At 37.4% G+C, this 25,979-nt stretch overlaps 1 long non-coding RNA gene across 2 annotated transcripts in view; it reads right to left on the bottom strand.

Moving 5' to 3' along the window:
• LOC105870847 (uncharacterized) overlaps positions 1-25,979 on the bottom strand; it is a 158,570-nt gene that overhangs the window by 72,558 nt on the left and 60,033 nt on the right. The window lies entirely within an intron of this gene.

Genomic DNA, 25,979 nt, shown 5'->3' with positions numbered 1-25,979 from the left:
ATTTAATTGACATTTTGCAGCTGTTAGGGCATCCAAAATGATCTCAAGGATAGAATATTACATTTTAATCCATAACCTGAGGAGGCAGGCCTTTTGGAATTAATCAGGAATTAAATTTCACCGAAATACTGTTTCATTGCGAAGGGAAATAGACAAATTCATCTACAAGGGTATGCCAAACGCGGAGGTTTTCCCTTGCACCTGAGCAAACACAGCATGTCTTACTGTAACTGAAATCTTTGAAATATACATCAAAGCACATGCAACACAGAATAAATTCTTCCAGTCTTGTGGGATAGAGGATCTTCCATTTCAGGCGAAGTTCAGTTCAGAAGTGAAGTAAGCAATACTAGAATACCGTATGCTTTACAAAGTTAAAATGAGACAACAGGCAGGTCAATTTCCATTGTCTACCCTAAATGCTCATGTCTAAACTAATACTAAACTCTATAGAGCAATCATTACACATCTGTAATAGGTCTTTTATGTCACTGTTTAGCCAAAAAGCAAGCTTACCGTAGAAGGCAATTCTTCAGAAACATTTTCTGTGTTGTTTTCTAAGATAGCAGAAACTCTCCAACAAAGTCCATATATCTTGTGCAGACCTCTACCAACAGGCTACATTGGCTATAAAATTTGCCAGCTGTCCTTGGGTTTTCTAAATTCATTTTCTTTTCAACAGTTTTATTTTAACTATAATTAATTTTGAGCCACTTGAGGAGATGAAGAATCACATTTGCATTGGAAGAAAAATTTCACCAAAAAGGCAGTTTAGGAAAAATGCACCCATTTATAATTTGTGAAAATCAGATATGTGTGAATGCTTTTTAGTTATCATACTTTGTCATGGAGACATTTCAGAAGAGTTACAATAAGAAATATTTTATAACTAAATTTTTATTGAATCTGCCATCAGATGATTTTCTTAGACATTTTCTGCTTTGGTATTTTTAAACATGGTCATTCATGGGAAATGAAGAATAATTTAATAAAAATATTCTATAACATTCCGAGCGCTCACCAATCCATACAAAGTGAAGTGTTAATATTTGAAGGTAGCACAAAGAAAAGAAAAATCTCTCCTCTGTGAAGGTGACAATGTTTTCACTGGAATCCTTCAAGGTCTCTATTTTAAATTTGTGGCATATTAAATACCAGTCTCTGGAAGTCAGTATGCTGTAATTTCAGAGACCAGTCAGTGCAAGATCTAAAGAAATTCATACAAAATAGGGTATGTGTAGATGGGCCTTCAATCTTCTGGTTAAACCTGTAAGTCCTGGAAATGTTTTTGCACATGTTCACTAAGAGAATGTATAAGCTGTTAATTGCAGCACTATTTGTAATAGAAAAAATAGAAGTAATTCAAATGATAACAGCAAAATATTTAAATAGATGATACCCATAAACTGGAAAGTCATTGAAACAGCCACGTAAAGGGCCTAAGTAAAGTCACATGTACCAACACAGAAAAATATTATGTATCAAAGTGAAATTACTAAGTGGGAAATTACATATAAATGCACTGTGTGTATATATGTACTATATATGTGATATGTATATTATACATGTTATACATGTGATATGTGTAATATATGTATGATATATATGTAATATGTGATGTATATGTAATATATCTGTGTTATGTATATGTAATATACATCTGTGTAAAATATATATGTGTATAATATATGAAACTATTATGAATCAGCCCTCTATATTTTCCCACTTAAAAGTTGCAATGATGGAATGTAAGTTTCCCACACACTATACTTTTCCTGATCTCCAGAAGGCCAGGGTCTTTCTCTAATTGTTAATAACTTGTCAACATTCCAGTGATAAATAGAATAGAGGTGAGAGAGTACAGCCTACTCTTTCTGTTCTAGGATAACCTTTGTAATTTGTGGGTTTTGATGAATAGATATTGGTTATTGGGAGAATTAAGAATTGAAATATGTTGGTGGGGGATAAGAAGGCTGGAATAATTGAAGATGTTGGCTTGATAGGTAATATTGTAAGTCTTAGAGTGTCAAAAATAAGATAAGAACTCCAGAAATGGAAATATGTCTCCTACCTTCCTTGTTAATATTTATTAAGAGATTTGCATGATATCTTGCCTGTAATAGACACTAAAAAATATTGTTGAATTACTGAACAATACTGGTAGTTCACTTTGTGGTGTAAATTGTTATGTTGGGGTGAAACTAAGGGTTGTGTAAAATTGAATCATTTGGAAAAACCACATGGTCATCTCCAAGGGCTCACATATAATGCCTTTGTAAACAGTTCCATTCCCTTGGTCAGGCTGGGCATGAGAAAGCATGGTAGGTTCAATAAAAGTTCCTGAGTTCCTAAAACCCAGATCAGATTTCCATGTTTTCATCTTTACTATTTTACCACAACTAGAGGTCCCATCACACCCTGAAAATTGAGATTATTATATTGATAAATTCCCACCCATACACACACACATTTAGCTCACTTTCTGACTACATGAGTTCAAAGTCATAAAGACAGGGTCAAGCAGCCATGAAATGACATTCTATAGGTCAGAGAGTACATTTATAATCACCATGCAAAATCATTAGTGAGTAGCCCTTGAGGCATCAATTCATAATTAGAGTTAGGCATCAAGGAAAAAAATATGAAAGTAGAGAGAATATGGTTCTAAAAAGAAGCATATAAGAAGAGCAAGACTCTGGAATTCCACAATTTTAGATAAGTTTAAATTTTTATTTAAAGAGAGGTAAGCCTATAAGTGGTAATAGTATATGCCCATATATACAATGAAGAGAGTGTTAAAGACCTAAATGTATACTGTAGGTTGTTTGTGCTCTGCCCCCAAGGAGAAGAAGAAGTAAAGGGGAACTGAATGCTCTCTTTGAAAGTAATTATTAGTTTAATAATTATTAAATCTCATTGAATTTCTCTACTGATTTTCTAAAATATTTTAGTCAAAGGAACAATATTGGTATTTTTCAAGGCAATAAGAAACATATTAAAGTATCAACTATTTGGGTGTTTCTGCTTCCATTCAGAGATCATTTCCCCTGTGGGGTGTGTGTCATTTATAAGAGAATTGTGAAAGGTTTTCTTGAGTTGTTGTTGATATCTTTTCATACCTGATATAGCTTCCCAGCTGAAGCCAAAGCTACTAGAGTGCTTACTTCCTTGCAAAAAAAATGGCTTTTTGTTTGGTACTTTTAGACATGGTCACTGATGAATGTAATATAAGAATATTAAATTTAAAAAAATGAAAATTTAGAGACCAATGGAACGTCAGAATGAAATTCAGCACTCAAAAGTTAGACCACAAATCTCATTCAATTGGTAAAGCTGGGTGACAAATATGGCTTTGACTTTCCTAGGCTGAAGCAAATGCAAAATACACTTACAGTACCTATATGAAAACAAAACAAATTAATTCTCAGGAAAAGCATAGCTTGAGATCATAGAGAAATATTTTTTTGACTGGCTTTAAAAAAAAAAAAATAGAGAAATATTTTTTGCAGATTTTCATAAAAGGAACCATAATGTAGTCCAAGTAAGCTGGTTTCTAAAGGTCTGACTGAATTTAAGAATGTAATTCAGGACATCAAAAGATATATAAAGTTACAAAAAGATCCATAAATACAGATCTATAACTAGGTTTTTAAGAAAAAATTGACAGATTTTGAATTTATATTCTCTGATAAGACACTGGTTGCAAATATTTTATGTTATCAGTTGAGAGAGGAACCATAAGCTTCAACTTTTAACACATGGCCAGTTGGATATTGTTGGCATCCTCTTTTAAAGTGTGGCTCCCCAACTTTATACAGAGTTGTGACACATAGACATCTGCAGATAGGGCTAAGTCAGTCCTTTGAAAAAAGTTCTGGTCTGTTCCAGCAGATGAAAATAAGGCTCAGTGTTCCATACCACAGAGCTTAGCCAAAGTGATTTTATCATGGAAAATTTCAATACGGCCATTAATATGATTCCACTATTGTCTTAAAACATTTTCAATAAAACCCATATAACATCTCATTTGATACAAAGTAGCTTCTAGATGAATCTTTTTAAATCGTTTAGTTATAAAAAGTATTGCCAGGTAAATGAATGACTCGACCTGCTCTGTAAAAGTGTCACATGTAAGTTAATTGAGTGATGAAGAATAATTGCCAAAAATGATGCTTTTGAATCAGGACAGCTGAGCACAAGGGAAAATTTTTGACAACTACTAAATAACAATCAATTATCTATTGAGGTGATTCCTAGTAACTGACAATATAATATACTGAGTAGGAAAGAAGAATAATCATCTTTCTTTTCACAGCAACAGGAGAGTGTGTGTCGAACCAATTCTGAAAAAATTTAAGTCACTGATTAGATGCTGGTTAATAAGAAAGGAGCCTAAACTATATTCTTGTTTCACACCGATCAAAACTATTATCTTATCTGAAACAATTTCATCAATCTTTGTCTTCTTTGACATATTAAGTAATGGGTTCTTTTTCTTTTTCTTTTTTTTTTTTTGAGACAGAGTCTCGCTTTGTTGCCCAGGCTAGAGTGAGTGCTGCGGTGTCAGCCTAGCTCACAGCAACCTCAAACTCCTGGGCTCAAGCAATCCTGCTGCCTCAGCCTCTGAGTAGCTGGGAACACAGGCATGCACCTCTATGCCCGGCTAATTTTTTCTATGTGTATCAGTTGGCCAATTAATTTCTTTCTATTTATAGTAGAGACGGGGTCTCGCTCTTGGTCAGGCTGGTTTCGAACTCCTGACCTCAAGCAATCCGCCTGCTTCGGCCTCCCAGAGTGCTAGGATTACAGGCATGAGCCACCGCACCTGGCCTAAGTAGTGGGTTCTATAAGAAAATCAATAACCTGGAATCTACATTAAGCTCCTGTAACTTCACCCAGCTATTCTCAGAACAGGGGAAAGGAGAACATCTATGTCCTTGCTTAACATCTCTTTCTACCTCACTTTTCACCAAGAGGGGTGAGCATGAAACTTGATTGTTCAGATTGTTCAGAACAATCAACATGATCGTTCAGATTCCAAGGCTCTTACCGGGCCATACTGCAAGGAAGAGAGGTTAGAGTCCATTAAAACTATGGCTCCTACAACAGACACCACAGAAATACAAAACATTATATTTGATTACCATAAAAATCTATATGCCCAAAAACTACAGAACGAAGATGAAATGGACAAATTCCTGGATACATACAACCTCCCTAAGTTCACACAGGAGGTAATAGATCTCCTGAATAGACCAATTTCAAGCTCAGAAATTGAAGCAGTAATTAAAAACCTCCCCAAATGGAAAAGTCCCGGACCCGATGGCTACACTTCAGAGTTCTACCAGACCTACAAAGATGAACTCACACCTATACTACAGAAACTATTCAACACCACTGAGAAAGATGGTATCCTTCCTAACTTATTCTACGAAGCCAATATCACCTTGATACCAAAGCCAGGAAAGGACGTAACAAAAAAAGAAAATTATAGACCAATATCCCTCATGAATACAGATGCAAAAATCCTAAATAAAATTTAGCGAACAGAATTCAGCAGCACATCAAAAAAATAATTCACCATGACCAGGCGGGCTTTATTCCAGGGATACAAGGCTGGTTCAACATACACAAGTCTATAAATGCAATTCACTTCATAAATAAAATCAAGAACAAAAACCATATGATTCTGACAATAGATGCAGAAAAAGCATTTGATAAAGTCCAACACACCTTTATGATAAAAACTCTTAACAAAATAGGCATAGACAGTTCATACCTTAAACTTATCAAATCCATTTATGACAAACCCACTGCTAATATCATCCTAAATGGGGAAAAACTGAAATCATTCCCGCTTCGATCCGGAACCAGACAAGGATGCCCACTGTCTCCTCTCCTATTCAAAATAGTACTCGAAGTCCTAGCTATAGCAATCAGACAAGAGAGGGATATTAAGGGTATCCAAGTGGGGGCAGATGAGATCAAACTCTCGCTCTTCGCTGATGATATGATATTATACCTAGAAAACCCCATGGAGTCATCCAAGAGACTCCTTGACTTAATAAATAAATTTGGTAAAATTTCAGGACATAAAATCAATATACACAAATCAGAAGCATTCATATATGCCAAGAACCATCAAACAGAAACTCAAATCAAAAATGCAATACCCTTTACTATAGCCCCAAGGAAAGTTAAATACCTAGGAATATACTTAACAAAAGATACGAAAGATTTATACAAGGAGAACTATAAAACACTAAAAAAAGAAATTGCAGAAGATTTGAACAGATGAAAAAATCTACCTTGTTCATGGATTGGTAGAATCAATATCATTAAAATGTCAATATTACCTAAAGTTATCTACAGAATTAATGCAATCCCCATTAAATATCACCAGCATTCTTTACAGATCTAGAAAAAATAATTCTGCACTTTGTATGGAACCAGAAAAAACCTTGTATAGCCAAAGTAATCTTAAGTAAGAAGAACAAACTGGGTGGCATCAGTCTTCCTGACTTCAAACTTTACTATAAAGCAATAATACTTAAGTCAGCCTGGTATTGGCACAAGAACAGAAGCATCAATATCTAGAATAGATCTGGGATACCAGAGATGAAACCATCAGTATATGGCAACCTAATATTTGATAAAGAAGACAAAAATATACAATGGGGAAAAGAATCCCTCTTCAATAAATGGTGCTGGGAAAACTGGTTAGCTACATGCAGAAGATTGAAACAAGATCCATATCTCTCATGTCTTACAAAAATTCACTCAAGATGGATAACAGACTTAAACCTAAGGCATGAAACCTTAAGAATCCTAAAAGAAGACGTTGGAAAAACCCTGTCAGACATTGGTCTAGGCAAAGAATTTTTAAGGAAGAGGCCCAAGGCAATTGCCGCTACATCAAAAATAAACAAATGGGATCTCATCAAATTAAAAAGTTTCTGCACAGCTAAGGAAACCATCATTAGAGCAAATAGACAACCCACAGAGTGGGAGAAAATATTTGCTCTCTACATTTCTGATAAAGGCCTAATAACAAGAATCTATCTAGAACTTAAAAGAATAAACAAGAAAAAATCAAACAACCCCATCAAGAAATGGGCAATGGAAATGAACAGAAATTTCTCCAAAGAAGACAGAATAATGGCCTACAAACATATAAAAAAAATGCTCAACTTCTCTAATCATCAGAGAAATACAAATCAAAACCACAATGAGATACCATCTAACACCAGTGAGAATGGCTTGTATCAAGAAATCCCCAGACAACAAATGCTGGCGTGGATGTGGAGAGACAGGAACACTCCTACACTGCTGGTGGGACTGCAAATTAGTGCAACCTCTGAGGAAAAGAATATGGAGATACCTCAAACAGCTAGATATAGAAATACCATTTGACCCAGCAATAGCATTGTTGGGCATTTACCCAAAAGAGCATAAGACATTCTACTATAAAGACATCTGCACTCGAATATTTATGGCAGCATAATTCACTATTGCAAGATCATGAAAACAACCCAAGTGTCCGTCAATTCATGAGTGGATAACTAAAATTTGGTATATGCTCACAATGGAATACTATTCAATTCTAAGAAATGACAGTGAGCTAGCACCGTTTATGCTATCCTGCATTAAGCTTAAACCCATTATCCAAAGTGAGGTGACACAAGATCAAGAAAACGGGCTCCACATCTACTCGTCATCAAATTGGTACTGGCTGATTAAAACTATGATGCTCAAATGGGGATAGTGCCCACTAGGGTTTGGGGGAGGGGGAGATACACATCTTAGGGTTGTGGTGAGCATAATGGGGGGGGGAGGGAACACATCTAACCCTTCAAGGGAAAGGCTAAGATATACAATGTAACCCAAAGGTCAAATGGGAAAAAACAAACAAACAAACTTTTATCAGGTGGTGGGCAAATGGGAGGGGGGAGGAGGGGAAGAATTTACACTTACAAAATAGGTGCCATGCGCACCACCTGAGAGCAGGATACGCTTGATGTTTTGGTAAGGGGGGGTGGGGGGAGGGGGCGGGCGGGGGAGGAATGGCAGGGGCAATATATGTAACCCTAACAATATTTGTACCCCCATAATATGAAAAAATTAAAAATTAAAAAAAAAGAAAACTGTGGCTCCCAAGCCCTGGGCTGCAGAGTGGTATCAGTCTGTAGCCTGTTTGGGACAGGGCCACAGACCTCCGCTGACCCCAACCCCAAGCACCATCCATGGAAAAACCATCTCCCATGAAACTTAGAAAACAGGGGCTGCACAGCAGGAGGTGAGTGGCAGTAGAGCTAGCCAAGCTCCATCATATTTACAGCCCCATCACTGGCATCACAGCCTGAGCTCTGCCTCCCCCCTACTCCGCCCCTGGAAGGAGAGGAAAAAAGTGTCTTCTATGAAACTGGTCCCTGGTACCCAAAAGGTTGGGGACTACTGCATTAAAGGATAGAGCACATGATATGGCCCTCTGGCATTCTTCCCATCTCATACCCAAGCTTCAAAGGAGATAGGAAATCTGGATGTAACCCCCAGATCATGTCCACTCATTTATCCCATTTGTCTCTGCTTCATCCTTTGCAGCCAGGATGTCTGTTTCCATATGGTAAGTTCAGCGTTCTTTTTCGTATGTCCTATACTACTCTTTCCCACTCTGGGTCTCTGGCTTCCATGTTGGCTTAGAATTTTGTCTGATAGAGCTACAGAGTTCCACCCTTAGCCTCTAGGTTAGCCTTGTCTTACAACCCGAGTGACCTGAGTTCCAATGAAAAGTTCCTTTTTGACAATGACAGGGTATTGTTCCTTGTACCTCTATATATAATTCTACTAGAAATATTTTTGGGAATAAGGAGTGATGGTGGTGGTGTATAAGGCCATAATTCTTGGGGCCATTGGCCATATATCAATTAAGATCTGATTCTAATTGTAAATAAGTGGCATAATTTCAGCAAGTGTGAGACAGAAACTGGTCTTTCGTACACACTCCGTAATTGACCACAACACATCATTGTGCCAAACCATTGAAGCTGAGGACACAGAACTTAGCCAGTAAAATATTCCTGTCTACAGAATAAAATACAAAGCAAATATAAATAAAAACTATAAATACTTTTAGGTTGTTCTCAACAAAATTTATTACAAGGGAATCTGGAGCAAGCTGATATAACTCATGCCTATTCCTCATGAAGAATATATTAGCCTGAGAAACAGGCTTATGATTTGTCAAGGATAGAATTGGCTTAGTCATTGGAAGAAATGCTCAATCCACTGGAGATTTACAATTTTGAGGAGATAAAGTAGTGTGTCTTTTAGGCAAAAATATCCCAGACCATTTTGAAGTATTTGATTAAGGATGGGGGACTTGCCTTATTAAAATAAAACATGGTATTAGCACAGAGAAAGATAAATAAGCCATTGAAACTGACTCCTGGGCTAAAGTGATCCTCCTGCCTCAGCCTCCTGAGTAGCTGGGACTACAGGCATGCACCACCATGCCCAGCTAATTGTTTCTATATATTTTTAGTTGACCAATTAATTTCTTTCTATTTTTAGTAGAGACAGGATCTCACTCTTGCTCAGGCTGGTCTCAAACTCCTGACCTTGAGCGATCCTCCTGCCTCGGCCTCCGAGAGTGCTAGGAGTACAGGCGTGAGACACCACACCCGGCCTAGTTCTTCTCTTAATACCAGAAGGTACAAATAGTTCTTACCTTAATTTTTGGATGATTCTAGTCCAAATGATATACATTAAAAACAGATTTCCTAACTAATGGTGATTCTGGGCCACTAATTTATTCTAAATATATCTTACTTACAAGTTGGATTTATTATAATTATTATATTTCACAAGAGAGTCATGCCCAGGTACCCTTTTGAACTTCTGTAATCCTTTTTGTAAAACATAGCACAATTCATTAGAAATTGGAAATTCACTCATTCTAAGAATCAGCTTCATTTCATGAGTTTCAAAAGAAGATAGGACCCCCCCACACACACACTTTGGATAATGAAAATATCTTCTTCTGATCTCAATATTCTATGCCCATAACTAAGATAAAAACATACTGAATAAGAACCAGAAAATAAGTGCTAACTTCTAATATCCTACCAGAATGATATGTCTTCTGATGATTTCATTAATATTAACAATAGTTATAACAACCATTTAATAACCACTCACCTATGTTAAGTATTTTGTAAAACACTTCATATGTCTCTTCACCTTTGACCTGCACATAGGTTGTCTTGTATCCATGATGAACCATGTATAAGAGGGGACCCACATCCTGCCTGCCCATGCTAGCAGGAGACGCACACCAGGGCCACCATGAAGTGCAAGAGGAAACAAACTCCCTAAAACCCTGGCTGTTGTTTCTCAACAGTGAAAGGAGTAAATAGTAAAGTCCACACAAAATGGACTTTAAACCAATATGCAAGAATATTCCCTAGAGCAAAATACTCCTATTGCCATGAACAGGAAAAATAAGAATATTGCCATACTCTCATCAAATATAGCAATGTATCTAAAAACAAATATATCTTTGATGATCAGAAGAAGAGGTGGTATAAAGACATCATTTTTAAATGAGAGCCAGAGAGTAGAAATGGATCACCAGCTCATAGGAGCCTGGCTTAGGAAACATCTTGTTTAACAAGCAACCCAAAATAGCAACTTTTGGTGACCCAGAAACATGCCTACAAGTAGAGCATGATGATTTATATATTTCACCTGGATGACAGTAGTATTTCTCACTAAAAATAAGTAAATGGGCATTTCCAGCATTTCTAAAAACAGACATACTTGCAGTATGCTAGCAAAATCAAATTTCTGAGCCTGCAAGGTGAGTAACAAAATCAATACAGAGACCTGAGTCTTTATTCTGCAGATGGTCCTCTAGTGTCACCCACACTTTACTGCACACTCCCCATCTCACACAGACCCCTGAAATAGCTTCCATGTCAAAACTCTCCAGAGGAAGGCTATACTACAATCTCTAAAAGGCAAATTTGTGTGGTCACTGAAATCTTCGTGCCTCAGTTTCTCTGCACATCCCATGACACTGGCATATCTCAGGGTCTTCCCACTCCTGACTGCCTCCCATTGCCATCTCAGCCACTCCTGTGACTTAGTATCAGCCTGGGTCTCAATGGGAAACAGGTGGCACACTCAAGACAGGAGTAAACCATGAAAGGTGTAGGATAAAGAAGCTATTTATAGAGTGAGATGTGCACCATCTGGGGGATGGTCATGATGGAGACTCAGACTTGTGGGGGGAGGGGAGGAAATGGGCATTTATTGAAACCTTAAAATCTGTACCCCCATAATATGCCGAAATAAAAAAAAAAAAGAAGCTATTTATAAAGAAGCCGCAATGCTGGAGTAAAGGAGGGGCAGGGGTGGTAGCTGGGGTTTGTTCCTGACCTGTTGCCAGTTAATCTTTCTTTAACTCAGTTTCCAAAATCAAAACACCAGTGAAGGGCACACCTATTGGACAGGTGCTCCTAGACTAACAAATATTCATGTGCGCAAATAACTAAACATAATATTGGGTAAGATAATTTTTTTCTTGAGCTATTTGGTGATTTTTAACAAAAGGGGAAAATAACCAAAGAAATACTTTCAAGAATAGTGTAAGGTTAGATAAAATAACCTTTAAGTGTTCATTGTGCTGAAATGAAGCTTTGCTCTCCAAATATTTTTCATATCTTATTAATATTTTTCTGAATCGTAAAACACCACTTTTGCAAAAAGAGGGGTAACGTTTTCCCTAAAGAAATTGGAATCTAAATTAATGTAGCAGAAACAAAATGGTAATTGGAACTATAACTGAGACATTTTCACTCCTATGCCAAAGCATTTATTCTCATCTGTAACATCTGAGCTTTGACTTTCTAGTTTTAATATATTTTTTAATATTTAAGAAGAAATGCATAAACTGAAAAATGAGTATTAGCTCCACATTAGTAAAAACACAACATAATTTATCTTTCACTATCTTACCACTCTAAGAACAAGAACATTTTAATTTCCTCATTTTTATCTATGAAGTTACAGTATTAGGAATGCATGAACACAAACATTAGTATTTTCATTTCCTATTTATTTAATAACTGAGAAATGTGATAGAGAGCATATTCCACATAGTACCACACAGAGAGTTTATTTTTCTAGACAGCCTCACCAATTTCAAAGTCAAACACCTGGATAACTAATTGGAAATACATCTTCCCACCTTGCTTCAGACTCTAAGTCTGTGTCAGCAGCAGCTGAGGCAGTGAGTCTAGGAAAACTTTCCCACCAGTTGAGAAGTAAAAAAGTTTCAGTAAGGTTTTATCTGGAGGAAAGGGTGTCTATGTAACAGTATATGCTCAGTTTGATTGGGCTGTTCATTGAATTGACCAATTTTGTTTTTCAGGACATTCCTCTCTTTTTACATTTTTCTTTGTTGTGGTTGAAGTTTTAAAAAGAAAGGAAAGGAAAGGAAGGGGAAGAAGGAGAGGAAGGGGAGGAAGAGAGAGAGAAAAAAAGAAAAGGAAGGAAGGAAGGAAGGAAGGGAGGGAGGGAAGGAGGGAGGGAAGGAAAGGAGGGAGGGAGGGAGGGAAGGAAAGGAGGGAGGGAGGGGAAAGAAAAGAGAGAAGAGGGGAGGAGGAAGGAGGAGGAGAGGAAGAGGGGAGAGAAAAAAGAGGAAGGAAAGGGGAAGAAAAGGGGAAGGAAAGGGGAAAGGGAAGGAAAGGGGAAGGGAAAGGGGAAGGAAAGGGAAAGGGGAAGGAACTGCCATGGATAGGAAAAGCAGATAAGCAATCCAACCCCCCACCAGGGACTTTGTGACTCTTTTGACCATGACCCCCTTTGCTGTCCCATGGAGCTGGAGGGAAGGAGCAGGAGTACAGGAGGGCAGAGGAAACACACACTGGAGTAAAGGAGGGGCCCGGGTCATCCTAGCTGGGGTTTGTCCCTGACTGTTGCTAATCTTTCTTTAAGTCAGTTTCCAAAAATCAAAATCACAAGTGACAGGATTAACTCCAAGGTCCCCTAAGCTCTGTGATTCTATTACCAGAAAGAGAGCACCAAAAGAACCATCTTTTCTCAACTCTACCCAAGTGTAACAGATGTGTTTTACACTTGAAAGTTTCTGATACTTGGTTTTAAAAGATATTGAAGATAGTTTAAAAATAAAACAAATTAAAAAGTTGTGCCCAAAAGGAATCCTGTTTTGTTGGGGGTTTTTTTGTTTTTTTTTTTTTTTATAAGTAGCTGCCTGGCTCCTATGTCCTGTAAAATACAGGTACTTGACCCTTGGTGTAGTTTCTGTTTGACTTTATATCATGAGAACCAGTGGGTCTGTCTGACTTCTTAGCCCTCCTCTTGAATTGGACACATCTAGGGCCTCTGGCCAGTGGACTGAAGGCTTTTTGTAGGATGACAGGGTCAGCTCAGGAGGTACAGAGAGGGCACTTTTGTCTTCCCTGTTGTCCTTGAGGTTTGGCTCTTCTCTGGGTAAAGAGGCTGTTTGTTTATCTTTGTAAACACAAAACATTTTTACTTTCTCTACTTTTCTATTTAAGGCAAAAGAATGGAAGTGAATACAATTTTATTTTTTGAAACACTAAAAACAATAATAATAATAATAAAGATGACAGTCACTTTTTGCAACAGACTAATCTGCAGGAATCAAAACATTTTTTGGTCTTTTTTTTTTTAAAAAAAAAAACCATTGATAAGTACACAGAAAAAAACAAATTCTAATTCTAAAATGCTCGCAAATCAATATCAATGTACAGAATTTGAATTATTTTTGTAGAAAATTCTCCCTTGAGTCATTTTGCTTGTTATCAAACTAGAATTTTTTATCTAAATTTAGGTGGTAAAATGCTATATGCATTTATATAAATAATGACTTAAATATTTGAATCAAATTATTCAAGTTATCTTTTAGGGATTATTTCCACTTCATAATAGACTGCTATTATTCCAAAGTATCCTTCTGAGGCAAACAGATCAGAAACAGCAGGTGGGTACAAGTTGTAGAAAGCAATGCAAGACAGCCCGTAACTCAGCAAAATCCGCAAGAGGCTGTCAGAACAGCACAGCACCAAGCTGTTGTTTGGCTGCTTGAAAATAAGCCTCATACTGTATGCCAACAAATCTCAAAACTTTTAATCTCAGGATCCCTTTATAATTTTAAAAATTATTTGGAGTCCCAAGAAAGCCTTTGTTTATATGGGTTATATCTACCATCATTTACCATGTAGGAAATTAAAATTTTAAAATATGTACTAATTTCAAAATAATATAAAAACCATGTTATATGAAGACAAATTATATAATTATATCTTTATATGAAAAAACAAATGTTTTGTAAAACAAAACAAGTTGGTGAGAAGAGTGCCATTGTTGTTCATGTTTTGCAAATCTAATGCCTGGCTTAATAGAAAAATATATTCTTTATGTTTCTGCATTAAATCTGTTGAAATATGTTACTTTGATTGACTATATGAAAAAAATCCGGTCTGACATTTTAATTTCTTCATTTTATGTATGAAGTTACAATATTAGCAATGCATGAACACAAACATTAGTATGTTCATTTCCTATTTATTTAATAACTGAGAAATGTGATACAGGTTGGAAAGCAGGAGTATGTTAATTGACTTTTCATTTAATTGCAGATATTCTACATAAACAGCTATATGAACTGATAGAAAACAAAGTTTATGATGTATTGTTAGATTAAAAAATAACTGGTTGATCAACATATAGAGCCAACTCTGATTTTTGAAAAAAAATGTACAAGTGTATGTACAAATATGTAGATATGTCTATGTAAGTATAGGGAAAGTTAATGAAAAGTAACTACTGTATTATTTAACCTCCATAATATTTATTTTTATATATTACATTTAATATATAAATATTATGCATTATATTATTAAAATATCTATTTACCCTCTATAATAACCTCTAGGGGCTGTGTTTTATAAAAAGATGTGTGAATTATGAATATATTTCCTTTTCTTATGGGGAGGTGTTATGTGTGTATTCCTTTGCTTTCTAAATTTCAAAAAAAAAGGAGGGGCTGGAGAGAAAGCCAGGCCAGTTTCAGACTTTTGTGTAACAAATAATGTCAGAATACAATGAAAAATTTACAGAGTCCTCAGTAAAAATGTTTCTACTCCAAATTTCATATCTATCAAATCTCTTATGCATATGAAAAAACACCACAAAATTCTCAAGTAAGCAAAGAGCATAGAAAAAGCACTATCCACATGTCCTCTTGAAAAATATTTTAACATATATTCCAGCCAGGTAAGAGAAAATGACAAGTTAAGGATCAAATAACAGAGAATTTGCTATGTAAAAGGAATAGATACTAACTATGCTGCCCTCTACAATGGGATGTTGTATAAATACATATCAATTAACAATACAGCAGCCCAATTACTTAGGTAAAGCATATAAAATATATTGTGGCAGGCATAACTTCTGATGTAGAAACTATAATATTTATTTCCTTTACTTTTGGACCACTCCTCAGCACTAGTACAACTTGTCATGATATGTGACCAGAAATCAAATAAGCAACACTTCCAACAAATCAAAGTTCATAAAGGAAAATCTGCAGAGAAAACTGAAAATTGGTAGTTTGTAATCCATTTTTATCATTTTTGCCTTTGCTTTAGCCTCATCAATGTAACTCTCCTCTTACCCCACCTCCATTCCCCTCCCATCTTTACGGATTCGTAGTTTCCACACCCAGAGATTCTGTTTCACTACAGAGTGGAAATGGGTATCAGCAAATGTTACAGTTGCTCATTCACATTTGAGAGAACCACTGCTCTAAATGGAGGTGGCTTGGATGAATAGATCAAGTTAACAGTAGCATCACTGGGCATTCAAGGACAAAATACAAACAACTTCTACCTCCAAAGAGAAACAGCAATTGGGATTCTACAATGGCTACTAAATCTACGATCTCCACCTAATTGAAGGAGAAATATATATAACCTTAATGAAACTTCTTCTGGCTTTTTTAAATTAAATTTTTATTTATTTTTTTTTTCAAAATTTTTATGGGCGTACAAATATTTGGATTACAGGTATTGATAAAAAATGTACAGAGATGGAATGTCAACTACAGAACCATTATAACTCATTCATTTACTCAAAAATATTGAACCCCTCTAGGTACCAAGCATTGTGCTAAATGCTGGAAATAGGATGGCAAATAAAATTGACATGTGCCCTGCCCTCCTAGAGCACAGATTCTTTGTTGTGTTTTGTCATGGATAAAATATTAACTGCCTAAAGACAACACATATACCTATGGAATATTCTCTAGGGATAGAGAATACATTAACAACATTCCTTTAAATAAATTTAACAATAGAACATTCATTGGATTCACTGTGAATCTGTTTGGTATTTTTTTTTTTTAACAATAAACAGCAGAATTTCAAAGGTTGATCCAAAATTTTCTCCACTTCTGGTGAAAAATAATAATAGTAATAAAAGTAAACTGGAAAGATTACTGCAAATTTTGACCACTTGGTAGATGTCTAAGTTAGATAAGTTATTTTCCTAAAATTCTGTTCTTTATAAGATTAACTTTATTCTGTTTAAAATGTTCTTTCATGTTTCCACATATCATTTATAGCAACTAATTTAAAAAACGAAAACTTGTGTATTGGCATTGTAATTACTCTTCCTATTGTCCTAACCCCAATTTTTCTTCTAACATTTCCATTTTATATATATATATATTATGTTTCTTGTCACGATTTATCCAAGTTATTCTTGTTTAGTTCTTTTCATAAATCATTTTGCCAGCTACTTATCATTCTTGTCGCTACTTTCTGAGTCCTTTTAGATTTCTAGAGCTAATGAGGTAGTCAGGATTTAACAGTACATACTAAACTGCACTTCTCCATGCCTTAGATAAGAATTATTGTCACCCTATCCTGTGCCATGCTACTTTTGTATATAAAACAAATCATCATATTTAGGCTTCATAATGCTATGAAAAGTGCTTTATTATTTAATTTTCTCTTAGGTCCTTTTTGGTAACTTTCTCACACATGATAGTGTCTATGTGATGGGTTTATTTCAAGTGAACTCTACTTAAGATTATGTATCGAGTATCTACTATACCCTCCCTCTGTGATGTGCGTGAGAAGGACTATATATACTTAGGGAAGGGACAGAGGAATGAGGGTCGACCCATTCTGAGTCCTTTTCTCAAGAAGAATTGCCATAGAGTTGTTTTTGTTTGTTTGTTTGTTTTTAATTTTTGAGACAGAGTCTCGCTTTGTTGCCCAGGCTAGAGTGAGTACCATGGTGTTGGCCCAGCTCACAGCAACCTCAAACTCCTGGGCTCAAGCAATCCTCCTGCCTCAGGCATGCGCCACCATGCCCGGCTAATTTTTTCTTTTTCTATATATATTAGTTGGCCAATTAATTTGTTTCTATTTATAGTAGAGACAGAGTCTCACTCTTGCTAGGCTGGTTTTGAACTCCTTACCTCGAGCAATCCGCCTGCCTCGGCCTCCCAGAGTGCTAGGATTACAGGCGTGAGCCACCACGCCCGGCCCCGCCATAGAGTTTTAAGAAATATTTTTGGTATATGTTTACAAGCTTGGGATGGGTTGACAATTACTTATTTTAAAAAATAAAGTGTACTGCAATACACATTGGAGACATTTTTATCTCTAGTATGTAAACTAAAACATGTGAACATCATGACCTGGACATAATAAAAAGAGCCAAGATTAAATTGAGCTGGAGGACTATTTAACTCACACAGTCTAACAGTGCTCATCCATATAGTGATTGATTGCCTGTTATGAGTTTGACACTGTACTAGATATTTCAGATAAGGAAGAAAGAAGAAGTTTCTACCTACAAGTAATAGGAAAGAGAAGGCAATATGGTGGTTAAATGTGGAATTAGAGCTCAGATTCCCTGAGTCAAATGTAGCCTTTATGCTGTTTAGCCGTGTGATTTTGATAATGTACTGAAACTCACTAACCCCAAGCTTCCTTATCAGAGGCTTGGAATACACATAAAACGAAGACTGCCACTTACTAGAGCTTATGTAAGGTTCGCACTTAGCATAATTAAGTGCTTTATAACAACTATCACTTTTAGTAATGCTTTTTCTTATGAAGAAAGAAAAGGCTCAGAGAAGTTAAGTCACATAGTAAGAAAACAATCGACTTGTGATTGAAGCATAGTTTTGTCTTATTCCCAATCTCATGCTACTTCTGTTTTTAATTTTTTTAATCAATGATATACAGAGTTTTAAGGATTAAATTATTCTAAAAGTCATATAATGAAAACTATTAGTCTTTTATGGATCTACCATCCACCATCACCAACTCCACAGAGTTAACTATCTATTAGTCTTTGCACCGTATGTTTTAGTGTTTACCTCACTCAATAATCCTGTTTGTATTGCATCACTTGATTGGTGGGAAGGAGGGGCAGGGAAGGTGGACAGGCATTAACTGCTGCCTTTATACAATGAAGCATCAGTGCTCATATCTGGAAATATCTTTCAGAATGAAAGAACATAAATTAAGTCTGATCATAAATTAAGTCTGACCTTCTGCAGTTATGGTCAATTCTTATACTTATTCATGATGCAAAATGCACCAGTTTGGGTTAATTTCTCTAGCAAGCCATTTCTCCTACCTATAGCATAAATAAAAACGTTAAGCAAGACCTTTCCTAAAACTACTTTCTATGGCATTTGATGATTTTACTAATGACTATTATGCTTTCTTTGTGATCGTTCAGTCAATTCAATTTATGTTGCTAAGCTCCATCAAAACAATTTAAAATAATTATGAAACATTGAAGTCTATGCTTCTCTATAAACCAAGACATTAGAGGTTAAAAATTATATGTATTCTCATCCATACCTATTTTCCTTAATTTTATAAAAATAAAAGTAAAGTGCATTAGGATTATTTGAATCTGTCGTTTTTAAGAATCCTACCTGGGAAACCATAAAGGTTTTTCCATTTATTTTTAGATGTTCACATTTTATTTTTGACCTAGAAAATTAAGTTTGTTCATTTACCATAGTTTGAAGTTTGTCCCAGACTCAGGCTAAACTCTCTGAGCTACTGAGTGCAGTTGTACTCAGATTAAAACACCGATCTTCTTGAATGATTGCTGTGCACAGACCTATATAAAAACCTTATACATCTATAGATAAACAGTGTTTGTCATATACGCATACATACATGCACTGAGGGTCTCTGCATTTATCTTTCCTATTTGTTTTAGAATATATTTGGGAGCAACATTCCCTATAACTTTATTTTTACTGTTTTATCCAGTTTAATACCAGGAATGCTGGTTAGAATGAATTTTAAAATATGTTAATGCTAATTCAACAGGATATATAATGGAATTTTCTACCTTGATTTCAGCTGAGACCCCAAGACCACAGGGGAAAGTAGTCTGACCCTCCAAATAAGGTGCTAGATCCTTTCAGCAAGACTTTTAAAGAAAGTGGCTAAAAGCTGGATTTTTTGGCAGTTTAGTTCTTTGTTTAAAGTTTTAGTCTAACACCCACCATGAGGGTATAAAAAGTTTATGGTTTTTGGTAACAAATCCCTGAGTTTAACGTATTCTATTATGATACTATTTCTGCAATACATACAGATTAGAGCAAAATTCCAGGTAACAAACTGTCCCTTTTCATTGATTCACTCAACAAACATTTCCTGAGGGCCTACTCTGTCTCGGTCACTATTGTAGTGCTGAGGACACGGCAATGATCAGCAGAAAAACTCTTCATCCTCCAAAGCTTACAGCTGGTGAAGGGGAAAGAAAAATTAACAAGATAAATAAATAAAATATTTATAATAATAGATGTGATAATGCTGAGAAAAAAAAGCGGGGAGAAGAAAAATAGAAAGTGTGTGTGTGTTGAAGGTGTGTTCTAATTCATATAAAGTAGCCAGGAAAAGAATCCATATCAAGATAAAGAGATCTCATAGAAGACTTTTAAGGAAGCGAGGAGGCAAAAGCTATGCAGATTTCTGGGAGAAAAATAGACATTCAGAACAGCAGAAACTGCAATTGCACCATCCTGAGGCCAGAGGGTTCTCCAAAGACCAGGGAAGAGGCCTCCTTGACTGGAGCAGGGACAAGGGGGAGAGTCACGGGAGATGCGGTCACACAGGTAACTGCAGGTGGGGAGTTAATGAGGTCATAGTTTCTACTTGTAACAATGCTGATGTTCCCAAGGCACATACAATGGCACTTACCGCCCACAGTAAATTCCAGGCGGAAGATCATATTTTGGAGGCTAGGGTTTCTACTTGCAATAACTGAGATTCTCCAAAGTCTACACAGTGTCTCTTACCTCACTGCCCACGGTGAATCCAGTTTTATAAACACCCATATCATTTGTTCTGTGATTTTTCTTTTCTAGATCTCTGAAGAAAAGTAACCAATATTCAAGAATTATTTGTGATATTGGGAAAGAACTTGTTTTATGAAAGATCACCTGAAGCTCTTTTTCTTTCATGTGAAATGTCCAATACCTTGGATACTTTGGTAATTTCAATCTACTTATTCTAGACTCAGTGCTGCCTTTTTATGACAAACATCTCGTCTGATCAAACTTGCATAAAATTGGGGAATTCGCTGAAATATGTACCCATAATATATATTTTATAAACTACAACAAGCACGTGGTATTCATGATGCCTTGATTATTGAGATTTAGCCTTTTCAATATAAGAGAACATTCCTATTGCAAAAACCTGGGAAGGAAAAGAAAGCAGTGAAGATCAGACAAAGACGAACATGCATCTTTGTGACTGACAAGACCTGGTATAGCCAATAATTCCAATTGGTAAGAAAAAGAGAAAGAATGTCAAGAAACCAGGGTAGCTGCACAGGTGGTCCCTGAGGGGACAAAGTTTTACAGGAATGTATTTTTAAAAAGGAAGTAGCTGCATATAGTCTAGGAAAAATACAACGGAGTGGCATAAATCCCTAACAGTGTCCAGAAGATCAAAGTCTAAAATGGGCTGAAGCTTAAGAAAAAGGCTGAAGACAACAAGAGGGAACTTTTAATTTGATCTGACAAAAAACATTAAGAAAGTGCACCTCACAGAGTATTAGAACTCAAAGGAGATGAGGCTATACACTAAGGGTCCACTTGCTAGCTTTGAATAAATGCAAACTTCGGAGCACAGAAAAAAAAAAAAGATACAATAACAGCAGCAAATGTGATTAAAGAACCTGTCAGTAATTACTTGGAAAAGTGAATTAGAGATATAACAGGTATCTGGACAAAAGAAAACATTGCCTCAATGAGAATGGTGCCTGGTTCACTTATAATAGGGATTTATCTTTGTACTGCTTGCTCATTTTCTTCCGTACTTATTCCACCTCTCACATTGTCATCTGTCACCTATCAGCCTGCTCTAGAATGGATGAGTAAGTCCTTCTCCAAAAGCTCTTGGTTACTAGTTGCAGAAAATGTTGAATATCTGTGTCCCCAACTATATACCACACATGTTTTAAAATACAGGGTCTTCATCTTCTTCATAAAAGAATTTGCTTTCCTCCAATGTTCTTAACTAAATATCTCCCCCCAATAACTCCTCACTCCGAGAGTGATTTCTCTTTCTGTCTGCAGCTCAGTGGGCTTCTCTTCCATGTGTCTCCTCCTCTCCCTCCTTCGTATTCTTTTTCTGCTGAGAAATGAGTGCTTCACAGTCCTCTCCATTTTCACGCGGGGGAATGAATTCCATCTTCGGGTCTGAGCCCCAAACAAATCCAACAAGCAGCACAGAGAGCATCTTATTTCCTGAGTACCACTAATAAGTACCCTCTCCAATAGGGCCATCTCTAGGGCATGAGGGGCCATTGGCAAATAATTTTGCAGGGCCTTGTCTAATACTAGCAATTTTATCTTTAAAATGTAAAATAGAATTCATGGGCTCGTATAAGGTAGAGTGATTTTTTGGTGGACAGATAGGATAATGGGTAGAGAAGAGACATACACTGGTTGATTTTCCAATCAGTGCATGTGAAGATTCTTCTCTTGTCCAAGTACCATTTCTTCCAGTCCAGGAATCATTAGTTCACATTCTTTATTGTCATATGCATCATTCCTGCCAATTTCATGTTGCCCACTGTAAGAAAAAGGTGGCGTTGCTATTATTGTTCACAATGCTTTTTAGAACTTGTTTGTATTTTTAAAAAACATAGGCCTTCATCTCTCTTCAGTTCCCCGATTCCGTTGATTTAATGCTGGCTATATCATTACTCCTGACACTGCATCATTCGTTGTACCACCCATAAACACTGGTTTCTAGTGACTCTCACAAAAGTTGTAATTGTGCTCCATAGGGGATGTACAAAAAGATAAATGATAATTTGTTTTCTGGTCATGTTAAATTTACTGTTGAGAACTGTATGGTATAAAGATTAAAACAACACATCCTCCAATCCCATGTCTCCCTTAAACTCTTCAGAACCTAATCCTGGCATTCCTAGAATGTGATCCTTTCAGTGTTTGCCACACCCTGGCCTTCCACACACCACCACCAGCGCAGAGGATAAAAGGAACACTCCCCCATTATTGCCTCTCCCTTATCCAGCACACCTTGAGACCAAGCTGGGAGAGCATGATGTCACCACACTGACCAGAGGCAAGAGAGGACATCAGTTGGGAGAGCCCGTTGGCACTGCAGAGCAACAGTCCAAAAATACTTGAGAGGAAATAAGCACAGCCCTTCCCAGGGGTAGCCCCATATGAGGTATGGGCCCTGGGAGAGGACAGGGCAACTGCCTTGGCTGCCAGCTGCAGGGGCATTATGGGTAGAGGACACCTGCCTCCAATCTTGCTGCCCTCAGGTGTGACAAACTGGAGATGACCCTGCAGTCACAACTTGGATAAGACACTCAATTTCAATATCTTACAAAATCTTGATAAAAAATAAATAAATAAAAAAGAAAAAAAAGAAAAGAAAAAAAAAAAAACTTGGATAAGCCAGAGCCAATACATCGGGTCCATATATATACATGGCTCGAGTCCAAGGGATAATAGTGGGTTGGGGGTGCCCCTAGGACCCCTGAACTCATGCTGTGTACAACATGTGTGAAAGTCACCCAGAGTGATTATGTGAGCACCATTCTGGCAGCCCAATCTCGTGTGAGTTCACAAAAGAAACACTGCATGGGCTAGCAGGCGTGATCAGCTTACCAGGCTGCCCTTCTTGATGCAAGGTCCAGACATATGAGTCCAGCCACGGAGGCCCAGGATGCTCCCATAGGAGCAAATTCCACAGTTCCTCAGGACATCTGGTCAATCTGCCATGTAGAATGGAAAGCTCCAGACACCCCAAAAAGGAGAAAATGGGACTGGGGCCCATGCAAGTCCCAATGCAGGCTCAGGACACCCTGCGGGATAGCAATATTAGCCCCTGGACAATGCCAGGCATTAGAGGGGAACTTAGAAAATTTCAAGGATGGTACAGTCAAGGCACACAGCACCCCAATTCGTGAGGCCTAGGGCAGAGGCCCCACATGCCCAAGAGTACTACTGCTCCCCAAACACAGCAGCTCATATTTCTACATATGGCACGCCCGGAATCATACAGCATACGCATACATACAAAATATGTTTCCCAGTTTACATAGTGGAACTAAGTGTATTTCTTGACACCCCACAAAACATCCAGATGTTCCACAATCTGCACAAATATAAAAAATACTTATCATTTAGTCTGATTATTGACTTAATTATTAAAGATGCTGGAGCCCGGAAAGGTATCAATAACTTGCCATTTCACCTCCCTCACCCCTTACTGCTCACATGAGGCCACCGATTGGGTTACCAAAGTATGAAGTGGCCTCCCCCACTCCATCGAGGGCAATGGCCTTGATTTTCTGAGCACAGTACAGGACATCCCTCACCACCGGTGCTCAGTCAATACTCTGTGAACAAATGACCCAAATTCCCACAGCGCGGATGGCTCTGAGAGCTCACTTAGTTCAACACAGCATAGGGCGATAGATAATACAGCGGAAGTTTATTACATGATGAACATGACAGACTAGGTTTCAAAACCAGAGAAACCCGGAGTAAGAGCCTCAGCGCTGACCCCCGTGGGGGGGCGGGGGGGGGGGGATAAACAAACAGGCAGCTGTAATCACTCCAGTGTAATCCTATTAATCACAAGAGCCCCAGAATAAAATAGGAGGCAACCGAGACCACGGCAGCAGCACTAAATTAACTTCCTCCACCGCTGTCACACAAGAGGAACCGATTCATCTTACTGAAGCCCGAAGCTCATTTTCCACATGAAAAATGAACTTAAGTATAATTTAATGAAACCTCAGAAAACAGGTACATTTCCATAATATTTAGGGCTATATTTATTTTATTTTTTTTTTAGAAAAATCAAGACCTTCCTGGATAAATGACAATCAACGTGTGCAGGACTCCCCCTAAATGAAGTTCATTTTAAAAGAACTATAGATGACCTTCCTTGTCAGATATTTCTTATATGCCCTTCACTGAGTAAATAAACAATTCTGCGTGTGTGTGTGTGTGTGTGTGTGTGTCTTTTTGCTCTTGGTGACTTTCCATTCCCTAATGGCATGACACTGCTGGTCTCTGGCATCTCAGTTGTCCTCAAAACCTACGCCAGACACCAAGGCATAGTAAACCTGTCTCAGTCTTTTTCTATCTGCGTGGCCACCCAGACAGTCAGAGTGTTTGGGCTACAGTCATCTTAGTGATGAAGGCTTTTTGGAACTCTATAGATTTAAAGATCATTTATTTTTATTTTCAAAGACCAGAGCAAGCAGAGAGGACTGGGGCCCACACTAGGGCTTTTTAGAACACACAGATCGTAAACAATGGCTTGAAGAAAAGGGAAGGATGTGATCAGAGAGGAAGAAGAGTGTTCCAAGAGGAGGAATTAGAATGCTAAAGGCATAAAAGAACTTCACAGAAAACACAGGGGCCTGGCAGATAAGGAGCCTACCTCCATTAGACGGTGTGTAAAATAACAGTGGTTAAAAATAGCGTTGGCTTAGATAGAATGAGGGCAGATTTGGAAAGTGGTAGGCATAAACATGTGCTCTTTGAGTAGAAAAACAGCTTTTTAACTGTTTTTAAAGCACAAAAACTGTTTTTAAAAAACAAAGAAAGCCTTTTATCAAAAGGTAGCCAAGAGAAAATGTTTGTAAAATAAGAATTCATAATCTTTCCCTAATTCATCAGATTTTTATATGATATATCAGCTTTACATATGATTTGATTGTTAGAACACAGCAACCCTCTGTGGTCCTCTTTAATAATGGAGCACAAGGCAGTGAGAGCAGTTAATGGTCTGCAACGCTCAGCTCTGGGACCGGTCCTGGGCCAACCTACTGGGATTGCTTTGGCTAAATCTGGAAAACGACTCTAACCAAACTCAGAGAGGAGTAAATTGATTGTCCTGCCGATATGGCTTTCAGTACTATTTACTTAGCACTTAATGCGCTGCATGTCAAGGCATCAACACCTCTGGGAGTTTTGCTTGTTATAACTCTTAGCACAACCACCCCACAAGATCAGCACTATTATCCTCATCTTATATATGAAGAAACTGAGGCACTGGGATCAGACCTGGGTCTTTCAGACCCTATGGCCTGTATCCTCATGCTCTCTACCACCCTGCCTCCAGCTTGTCCCTGGAGGTGCCTCCTCCTTCAGATGTTCCTGAGTGTGAGAGAGTGAGAGGGACACCACCATCTGTGCCCTGGAGAATGTAGTCTGGGGTTTGCGTAACCAAACAAGGGCACCCAGTAGGTATATGAGTTTAGGGTTGTTTTCATGTGTCAACTTGACTGAAGCACAAGGTGCCCAGGGAACATTTCTGGATATGTCTGTGAGGGTGTTTCCAAATGAGGTGAGCATGTGAATTGGTAGACTCAGT

The sequence above is a fragment of the Microcebus murinus genome, chromosome 11 (genome assembly GCF_040939455.1).
Source record: "Microcebus murinus isolate Inina chromosome 11, M.murinus_Inina_mat1.0, whole genome shotgun sequence".
Taxonomy (NCBI): Eukaryota; Metazoa; Chordata; class Mammalia; order Primates; family Cheirogaleidae; genus Microcebus; species Microcebus murinus.
This window is presented reverse-complemented; position numbering and strand designations above follow the sequence as displayed.